Genomic DNA, 11,532 nt, shown 5'->3' with positions numbered 1-11,532 from the left:
AATCACTGGCCTACAATGAGGTACTGTCCAGTTGCACATGCATGACTCCAGATAAACATTTCTTGGGTTCTCTCAATCCTGTTGGAACATGCTCTGAATGACAAGGTGGAGCGAGAGAATATTGAACTGTCCCATACATAAGGTAAATGTTAAGATGAAAGATAGTGTCAAAGCAGAGAGGAGGAACCTTTTTAGGCAAACCTTGGCTTTAGGGAAGACTTCTGAGATAATATTATGCCTAGGTTAAAAATAAAATAAAATGTAAGGTGATATTAGATGCTAAGCATGGAACTGGACCCTAAGGATTGGGGTTAAGAATATATGGCTTTAAGTGCCCTAAGCTACAAATTCAGAACCACCGGCTACCTCTCCATGGGACTTACTGAAATCAGAGTCATTTCACAATACCAACATCACTCCACCCTTTGTCCACATAAAAGGAATGTGTTATTTCTTGATAAAATGTGGTGTTAATGAAGAGAGGTCGTTTACTCCTTTAAAATCCCTGTAGAAGAGCAGTACTTTCATCTTCCAAACTAAGAGAAAAAAGGGCCCAAAAGAGTCACTTGGTTGGATATGTTTGGGGGCAGAGTATCCGAAAAGAGAATTAGGAGGGATTTCATGGTGGGCACTTCTAGAAGTGAAATCCCACAAGATACTCTGGCTCCCAAATGGAACTGTCCTTTTGAATTAAGCGTCCTCATTGTGTCTGATTTTCCTACTGCCTCAGGAGTGCTTTTCAAAAGACTTAAAACACAAATCATGAGGAACAATGGCTATGTACATTAAATATAACATCATTTATTTCACCTTCTTAAATACTTCTGTCAGTCCTGACAGAGACCCCAATTAGTTTGGAGATTCTCATTTATTTTCTTTTGGGCATTTGGCTACAATACAATAAAAATAGCAAAATTTAATATATTTTTAAAGATCCCACTTGCTCGAAGTATAGATGCTGAAGCCAAAATTGAATATGACTGGATTTTTCTATAAACTAGTTGACCTGTTTCTTCCAGAAATAATCACAATGCAACCACACTAACGATGACAAAACATTCAGACTGAAGATTTACTGAACATCCCAGTTCATGTTCGGTGACTGCTCGTGTTTACGGTTTTATGTAGATCTGGCTTATTCGTTAGATATTATAAATTACCAACTATTTCAGATATTTTTAAATAAAATTCTTGAGTAAGAATAATGGTAGATGAATTATAACTTAAAATATTTTCTAATTCTGAGAACTGGAAGTAGAAAATGAGGAAAAGTACAAAGTGGGTGAAATTAACAGTTTATTGAATGTGAAGATTAATTTGAAAACACTTAAGTTCAGAATATGCTGGTATCCCTCAAATTAGGGGGTGGGATGTATATCCAAGCTGGAAACAAGATGGGTGGTCTTCCAATTGACATTTCTTGATGAAACTTCTTCATGAATTTTCATAGCCATGTGACTGGTCCTCAGAATAGAACCAGTGCGCGAGGAACAGAAAGTAGAAAGGATGACTGAGAAGGAATATCTAAATACACGTCTAACTTTGCCCTTTGGAGAATAGAAAGAAACGCTCTTGAAGATCAGTCTATAAGGTTTAAAAATGAGTTTTCAAGAAAAGGGTAAGTAGAACTTCTCTAATTTCTATAAAGGGGTAAATAGCAAATGGCAATGAGTGTCTTATTTGTTTCATCATATGTTTAACACAAACTAAAGTGAACCAACCGTGATGGAGGGTGAGAAAAAAAAAAACAACAAAGTTTTCTTAAAGTTTCCAGACTCAATGCCAACATTAAAACAACAATATTAAGTATATATAAATGGAGGCAGTTTGGCCCAGGCAGGCTGGCAAATATAATATTTAAGTGAAAAAGGCACCAAAATGCTTCCTCTTCTATTAAAAACCCAAAGAATTTTAATTTAAACTTAATTACAGTTTTAAGTAAAACATTACACATTAATTATCCAGTCTCCAAGGACATGCAAAATAATGTCCTTTTACAGGAAGTTGGTTGAGCATTGACTAGTTGCCAACTGCCAAACTAAAGAATTTTTAAAGGGACCTGTATGCAAAGGTTTAAAAAGTTAAAAGAAATAATATATACATGTATGAATAATTAGCATAACCCCAATAATAATTCTCTGTGAAACCATAACTCATAATGAAAGAGAATCACATTGCAAACCACAAAGTATTCTTTTAAAGATGAAAAAATGTATTATCATTTTACACAAATGTTCACTTTTTTCCTGTTATAAGGGAAGTAACTTCAAGAAAATATTCAAGTTTAGAGATTCATGTCTTTATAACTCACAAATTTTTTCTAATTTATTCTAAAATATATTTGTGTATTCAAAAGAACAAATAATGAATCTACAAATTAAATACTTATATAAATGATGGCTAATGTTATCTAAATTAATGTGTAGGCTAAATGCAGGAATATCTGACATGTGAAATGTGTCATTTATATTCATTGCCTTCAAATTTTACACGTACATAATACAAGTAATTGAACTCAAAACACAGGAAATAATCATTCTTAAAGGTCTAATATCGATTATGAGCCTAGACCTTGGCCAGTCTTCAACAAATGAGAAACTTTAATCAAAGACCATTTGCAAAAGTTGCAGACCACCATTAGCTGTTTGAATAGAAACCAAAGCAAAGCTTCCACTGGGAGAGTTTCATGTTGCCTGAAATTCTTGCTCTTAGGAAAGTAATGGAGTTGCAGTCTTATCTTCACTTTCCAATAGTAGTTTGCATATTATGATGTGAACATCATTTTGAAATATAAATGGTTATATGTAAATGGAAAATTACATTTGAATTAAACATTTGTTAAAACAAAATATATTTTGTTTTTCAGATTGTTATTCCTATTTCTCATTATCATCCTGCTTCTCTCCCTATGCCAGCCATTCTAAAATGTTTGATTCACAACTTTTTGTTGTATATATTCTTATAAGATACGTATTGTGGTTTGGTGTTTATGTACATATTTGACATTGATAAAAGTATTTTCTTTTGCTTCTTTGTTTTAACACAACATTTTCAAGATATATCCATTTTTCTGTGTTACATTTAGACTGAGGTAACTAGTGTCTAAGATGGCTACCAATGATCTACACTGCTTGGTAATCATGTCTGTATGTGATTGCCTCTCACAATGAGTCAGAGTTGGCCCTGTGTATGGCAAATAGGATGCAGTAGATACGATGTTGTGTGACTTCTGAGGCTAGGTCAAAAAAGGTAACAAGGCTTCTGTCTGACTATTTCTCTCTTAGGACTTGGAGTCAAGGAAATATGTTGGGAGAAATCCAGCCACAGGGAGAAGCCACATGTAGGCATTCTAGTTGACAGCCACAGACAAGGTCTTAGCCAAGAGCCAATTTCAAATGCCAAAGATGTGAATCAGTCTTCAGATAACTCTAGTTCCTAGCCTTTGAGTAGCCCCAGCTGAGGCCAAGTGTAATGAGATGTGCTATCTCCACCAAATTTCAGACCTGTGAGTGTGTCAGTTTGGAAGCTGTGAGAAGCAAGCGATAAGAGATTTGTAGTGGAAAATGCTTGTGAAGTATAGAGTACAGGATCATAAGGAGGAGGGAGGAACCTTCAGACTACTATGCAGGTATGACACTTTTGAAAAGAGACAAAGAAGAAATGAGGATGGGGTAAGAGCTTCAGACTACATAGCATTTTGGAAAAAATCTTGGTCAGGTTGGTAGGGAGCCCCTAAGCAAAGGGGCCTGTAGAAGTGTCCATCATTAGGCAAAAATGACCTGACACTAGTTCTCTTGCAGTGTTCAGTCATTGGCTGTGAGGAACTCTGGGAGAGGGCAGCCTTGGCAAGAACACCACAGTTGATTGGATGGTACGGCAGCCGGGGGGTATCAGTCATCTATGCTCTGTACTAACTCTCTTCATGGCTGCCACAGTCTACTCTTTCAATGCATGAATCTCCTTCTCCATGCGTCTTTAAGATTCAGGTACTTCATACTTCTCATGGACTTCACCTCCTAGGGGCCTTCCTTCTTAAAATGTTCTCTTCTATTGGCTCTGATAGTGCTAGACATCATTTATTTTCCCCCAGCCATTCCCTGGTTTCCTGGATTGACTCATCTTTCTCTGAATAAGTTTTTAAATAAGGGATCTCCTCAGGAACTTTCTATAGGTCTTCCTCTTAAAGATGGAGACAAGCAAGACAAATTACAGCCCTCATCAATGCAGTTGTTCTCAGGACCATAACTGAAATTCACTATCTTCCTCCTCCATTATCTATTATATTTATTCATCTTTCATCTTTACACGTCTTTTTTTTTTTTTTTTTGAGATGGAATCTCTCTCTATCACCAGGCTGGAGTGCAATGGCATGATCTCTGCTCACTGTAACCTCCACCTCCCAGGTTCAAGTGATTCTCCTGCCTAAGCCTCCCAAGCAGCTGGGATTACAGGCATGCGCCAACACGCCCAGCCCTCTTTTCTTTGTAAATTACCCAATCTGCCATAATGCAGCAGAAAATGGACCAAGACAAGGTTTTTCCTAATTATCTGAAATAAACCTACATGATGGCATATATCTCCAAAGACATTCATTTCATCAATATTGAAATTTTGCTTTGCACAATAACCACACTCATCAATAATTTTCTGCAATTCACTAAGGGAGACCACTTCAGTCTCAGTATCAGTGGCAGCTGATTCATGCATGACCTTCAAACTACATGGTCTTGCATGATTTTCAAATGTTCTGAGGCAGCTCAGACCTGCTCAACCTGAGGTCTTATCTTGAATCATCTCTCTCTTACATTGCTTTTTTATTCAGATCTTTGAAGATGTTTGACGCCTTCTGCTGTATCAACATGGTTCTCCATGGCATTTCACAATGAATGATGTTTTCAATATACTTTGTGTTCTTGTAGTGTGGAAAAGCATTCTGGTACCAACAACACTTTTCATATTTCTTTACATTTTTAAAAAATTTCTCACTTATGGAAAGTCATTGCATGCCTGGTAAATGAAGACAAGAACATAGTCAAGGAAATATCTTTTATGAGTTCTCCTCTTTCAATTCAAGTTGATACTTGTACTTTTTCTTCCAATGAATGGGGTTTTTTCTGGACCTTTAAGTAAACCTAATCTCTTAAACTCACATTTTCATTTAACAATGTAAAGAAGACAATGAATAATGCACAATAATTTTAAACAACCATCTTATTAGGAGAAGAGCTAAGATATGACTGAAACACAATCTACATCCTCTCAATCAGACTCTTAAGCAACTTATAAGTTTTTACTGATACATTAAACTATGTTTTCAATACAGATAATGAATGTGGGAGAAATATCACAAACAGTTATAAAAACATGAGGTTAAGATTTTGGATACTTATATACAAACCTATATTTGTAATATTATATGATTCGCTGATGACTCATTCACATGAGAAGAGTACATGTTTTTATTTAGATCTTTAAGCAAGTGTGAGTGGGATATGGCTGTCAAGAAGATTTGAATTTCTAGAGTGTGGGTAGAACAATGCTTTCAAAACCAGAAAGAAAATACAATTTACACTTAAAAATATGAGACAAGTGGAACAAAGAAAGATTGATCTGAAAAATAAAAAGTTCAAATGAGCATCCTGTCATAAAAGCAAACAGAAGTGAGATTATATAACAAATCATGCCAAAAATTTGAGAAAATGTCTAATTTTATTTTCTCATGAAAAGTTGGGACAGCCCTTAATTATCCTAAATCTTCACAAGCAGTGTAATTTTTACTCCAAATAAGTTTTACATTCTTGGTATCTCTTGAAAATAACAAGATAAATGATTTAGTTATACTTTGTTAGTAAATAATATTTTCATATAGCACATCAAATAATGACTTCAGAAGGATGCCAAAAAGGAAGCAAATAGTTGTTTTTAGATTCCTGTTAATAATTTGAAACCTGAAGTCTACACTACCTAATAAGAATGCATCACCACCTTGTGGAAATTTCTTCAAACTACAGACACACGATCCCAAGATCCAGATCAGAAGAGATGAGCAGATCAAGCTATTTAATTTCCATTTACTTTAGTTTGACTGTTATTCCTTGTAGCTCACAACCAAATCTTAGTCTTTGAAACTAGCCTCTAACTTTAACTCTAGACCTATATTTTCAACTGTTTGGTTAACTTTCTCACCTGATGCTTTGTTGCCACTTAAAATGCCATAACTTCTACACCAAATTCTTCCTAATAGTTCTATTTAAATTAGTGGGCATTCATATAGTGTTCAGTCACCTAGGCTAAAATTTTTGATCTTCTTTGATTTATTTTCCCATGAAGGTCCACTTCGCCTTAAAATTAATCACCAAGTTCTGTTACCTCTCATTCCTTTCTTTCCCACTTATCCTCTCTATTTTATTGCTACTAACAAGACTAGATTATGCCTTTTAATTGCATATCTAGGCTATTACAACAGTCTTATAACCTGTACTTCCAGCATCTCCTCTTCCATCATTGTCACTGTTCTCTTGTGTGAATCTAACAAATTTTGTTTAGCTTAAATTTGCTTTAGGCTTTATGGCCTCCAAAATTCTTATCAGTTTCTATACGTTTCTTGCCTTTCCTTTCACCAGTACGCTAATTATCTGATGCTCCAACCATACTCTACTGACTATGCCCAAATATGTTCTGATGGCTTTTCACTTCTGCTCTTAAGGTCATACCCCCTCTCTCTGGTATGCTCTTCCATTATATCTGGATGCCAAAATTCTTGGGAAGAGTGTTTGAACATTCTTGCAGTGAAATATCATGAACTTAAAGACCTTTGATTTGAAAAGCGGTACTTAATCTGAAAAGATATTTCAATCTAGTTGTTACAGATACACACATGGTGTAATGGCTGTTTATTTGACAAAGTGGGGAGCTAAATCCATATTGGTAATGAATGACATTTAAAAATGTTGCAATCATGTGATTCTTGAATGCAGAAATCGGGTCTTTCCCAAGAATTAGGGTAAGTTCTTTGTGAAGATTTTCCTTACATACCCAAACAGATGAGATAGATCATTTCTCTTTACTCTCATAGTAACTTTGAATTACACTGATGTGAGTTATTCTTATATCTACTTCAAGAGTATAAGCACTGTATAGAATATAGCTTTCTTTTATCTAAATTGCTATGATATAAAAGCTGTGAATTCTCTCCTCACAGATACTAACGAAACATAACTGTGTATCCACACTTAGTTCAATTCTCAACCAAACCTAAAGAGTAGGAAATGGTGTCTGTTCATCATCACCCCTCCTTCCTACAAGACTTGTCTTTATCCTATAAAACTGAAAGGAGGGCATGACATGTGAAGGAAGAAAGTGTACCCTAACATGTTAATTCTTTTTTTTTTTTTTTTTTGAGACAAAGTCTGGCTCTGTCGCCCAGGCTGGAGTGCAGTGGCGCGATCTTGGCTCACTGCAACCTCTGCCTCCCGAGTTCACACCATTGTCCTGCCTCAGCCTCCGGAGTAGCTGAGACTACAGGTTCCCGCCACCACGCCCGGCTAATTTTTTGTATTTTTAGTAGAAACGGAGTTTCACCGTGTTTGCCAGGATGGTCTCGATCTCGTGACCTAGTGATCCGCCCGCCTCGGCCTCCCAAAGTGCTGAGATTACAGGCGTGAGCCACCGCACCCGGCTGACATATGTTAATTCTGACTCATTTAGTTTGCTATATACTTTTGTTCCTTCTGTGTAAAATCCTGAATATTTTACTTACAGTTTAGCAGGCATTTTGATCTTCTAGTTTTATTTACTAGCCCAAATCTCCTTATTGATCGAACTTGTACTTTAATAAAATTAATCTTATCATATTCCAAAGAATAATGCAGCCGTGCGTGGTGGCTCGTGCCTGTAATCCCAGCACTTTGGGAGGACGAGGTGGGCGGATCACAAGGTCAGGAGATCGAGACCATCCCGACTAACACAGTGAAACCCTGTCTCTACTAAAAATACAAAAAATTAGCCGGGCATGGTGGCGGGTGCCTGTAGTCCCAGCTACTTGGGAGGCTGAGGCAGGAGAATGGCGTGAACCCGGGAGGTGGAGCTTGCAGTGAGCCGAGATCATGCCGCTGCACTCCAGCCTGGGCAACAGACTAAGACTCCATCTCCAAAAAAAGAACAATGCATATAATTTTAGTTTTCAATAAATGAGTTCTTTGTACTAAGAGAGCATAGAATGAATTGGTCATTGGTTAGTGGTTCCAGGTGACAACTAGAATTGAGCATATGTTTAGAATCACATCAGGTCATAACTGCAACAGGACTTTTTCAAGAGATTTGCTGAGATTGGAATGAAGCAAGATAAGTAACCTTTTAAGCAAGATACACTAGAAACAGATCAGATGAGTATATTCACAAGATCAAACAAAGGAGGGAGTCTTTAGTCAAGTGTTTAAGCTGCACCAGGGAGTGTTCCCTGTGTACATGATTATCAACATTCAGGAAATGAATGGTCAATTCTTTTACAACTGGTGGCCAGGAACTTGTCAAACGAACCTCATTCTCAAAAATAGTCTGTCAGATAGCATAGGTCTCTGGCCTGTTTAGTCAGCTCCCAATCCTCAATGGAAGCGACTCCATTCTCATCTATCTAAAACGTATTAGGATACATAATGCAGGTTAATTGGGAGCTCAGGTGAAAGGGCTAAAAAGAATCACCTTACCTAAGGTTATGCTCCCCTTCCCAGAGCAGCCCAAACCCAATGACTCATTGACTCTGCGTTATAAATGTCAAGCTCTCTTTCCTCAACTCTGGAAAATTCTGAAGAGCCATTAATCCATTTATGCTGGAGGTTGCAAACATTTTTGTGTGAAAAATCAGACCCTGGAAATGACCTTGAGCAGTAGGATGTAAATAATTCCCACAAGCTTAGTGTTCCAATAATGGAACACTAAGCATAAATGGGTTTAAAACTTCAAGCCCCTCCTGGGGTCACCTAAGGCCCTATTGTGACTATAGCCAATTCAGCTCAATCCTGCTTCATTTCTTCCTCCCAAAAGTGTTGATCCTGAGAACATCCACCACCATAGAAAGTACAGTGAACAACCAGACACATAGAATTATTCAGCCAGCTGATATGAGTCAACATCTGTCATCAACCATGACAGTGCTGGTACAATGACTGCACAAATGGAATAGCCAGAGAGGTAGGAATGGTTGCTAAGCAGGGACTAAGCAAGGTGGCTTCACATTCACCAATGCTAATAACCATTACTGCTGCAAAATTCCAACCTGCTGACAAAGACCAATACTAAGTATCTAATATGGCGCTGTCCCTTGAGGAAACAAGCTGGCCACTTGGTGACAAGTCTATTACATTTGATCCTTTTTATCCCAGGAAGGGGCAGTGCTTTATTTTGTCAGTAACTGACACATATTCTAATTGTGGGTGTGACATTCTTATCCACAGAGCCTCAACTAGCCACCGCTCTCCAGGGACTTACAAAATGTTTGATAGGCTGGCACATCATCTCCTATAACTTTGCATCAGACCTATGGGCCCACTTTATAGCAAAGCTGGTGTGATAGCTTTGCTATGACCATAAAATCTACTGACCCTATCACCACAGTAGCTGATATCCCCACAGAGCATTTAATGGCCTATTACAGGTACAGCTGAGGTGTTAGCTTAGGGATGATGCCCTCCAAAGACAGGTGTTATGTTTCAGGACACATATACACACTAAATCAATTACTATTAAATAGTGCAAAGATCCCAATAGATAGAATACACAGGTCTGGAATCAAATGCTAGAAGCAGGAGTAGTCCTGCTTACCATCATTCTCAGTGACTCACTTGAGAAATTCGCATTTCCTGGCTCTGTAATCCTGTCACCGGGGAACACACAAAGAGTCTCGTTGCACTTTAAGTTACAACTCTTGCCTGGACACTATGTATTCCTTGTACCAAGGTACCAACAAACAAAAAGAAAAATTTTCAGCCTGGAGGGAGCAATTAACTCAGATCATCAAGAGGAGATAGGGCTGCTGTTACACAATGGGGGCAAGAAGGAATATGTCTGGCACTCAGGTGGTCAGCTGGAATATTTCTTGGCACCCCCTTGTCCAATGTCAATGGCAAATGGACAAATGCGGTATCTTCAAAAGAGCACGGTAAGCAGCAGTGTGGACCCCCCTGAGGTGAGGATATTGGTCACCCAACTAAATAACCATCTAGACTAGCAGGGTTGCTAACTGAACATGAGGCACTCTAAAATAGATAGTAGGGAAGGGAGATGCTGTTTCAATGGCAGCCCTGAGACCAGCTGCAGCAGCAAAGGCTGTGGATCCTCCACTAAACTTTCTCTTATTGGTTTTCCTGAAGAAAAGAGGCCCCTAGAGTTCACAATGAAGAAACCAATTAGCCACATATATGAAGCAAGTGGAGTCAAGTAGCTCAAGGGTTGGATTGTCAGAGATGCTGTGATGTCCTGCCCAAATTCTCCTTTCAGGACTGAGAAAATGATTCTCCAGCTTCTGAGAAGTTTGTTGAAGGCTTTCAGACTGGTGCTCAGCCCTTTTTAGAATTACCACTGGCTGAAGAGAACTGCCTTACCTCTCACAGAAGCCCAAATCCAATGCCTAGTAAACATGGGGCTGTAAAGGCTAGAACCCCTCTTCAAAATTTGGGAAAACCTAAAAGGGCCATCCCAGCTTAGAGCTACCAAGAGGTTGGCTGAGGCCTTTGTTGCATTTGTATCAACAAAGACATGGCCCAAATTCTCTCCCTGTCCAATCCTGCCTCCTTTCCTTTCCAAAGGACACTCTAATGAAATGCCTTCATATTAATCTTCCATTTCAATGTCTGCTTCAGAGGGGACTCAAACTGTGACATCTCTGGTTTACTTTCAAATAGTTCCCCTGTCAAGTTATGCTGTGGCTGGGGAGCAGGACCACTGGTGTGAGGGGACCTCAGAGAGCCTGCATCCCAGGATGCTGGGTGGCCTTGTGGCCTCCTCCACCTCACCTCCATGGCAGCGGTAGAAGTTTGTGACAGTTGGGAACCTCTGGGCTGTTGAAGTCACCTTGTGTGTTCCAGGTTTCCAAACAACAGAAAGTCATTCCTTCTTTTATAATGGTGCTTAAGTTCCAGCAGATACCACATAAGGGGTTTGCCATTGGATACCCCTGGGGAACATTTCTGTAAACATCATCGACACATCCGCCTTTTGTATACATCTTGGGTAATGAGAGGTGGCTTTTGTGGCCAGTATTAGGTTGGAAGTTCATACCTAAGAACTGTAATAATACCTCAATGTTTGAGTAGCATGTTTTGTATACAAATATATTGTTAATCTCTGTTATGTAGTGTGCTAATTCTTACACTGCCTGTATACCTTAGTATGACGCTAATACATAACTAAATTTGATACTTACATTTTTGTATGAAAATGAGTTGTGAAAGTTTTGAGTAGATATTACTTTATCGCTTTTTGAACTAAGAAATTTTGGTAAAGAAATTTACTCTCTCTCTCTCTCTCTCTCTCTCT

The sequence above is a fragment of the Mandrillus leucophaeus genome, unplaced genomic scaffold (assembly GCF_000951045.1).
Source record: "Mandrillus leucophaeus isolate KB7577 unplaced genomic scaffold, Mleu.le_1.0 Scaffold1397, whole genome shotgun sequence".
In the NCBI taxonomy this organism is placed as follows: Eukaryota; Metazoa; Chordata; class Mammalia; order Primates; family Cercopithecidae; genus Mandrillus; species Mandrillus leucophaeus.
Note: the sequence above shows the minus strand (reverse complement) of the source record.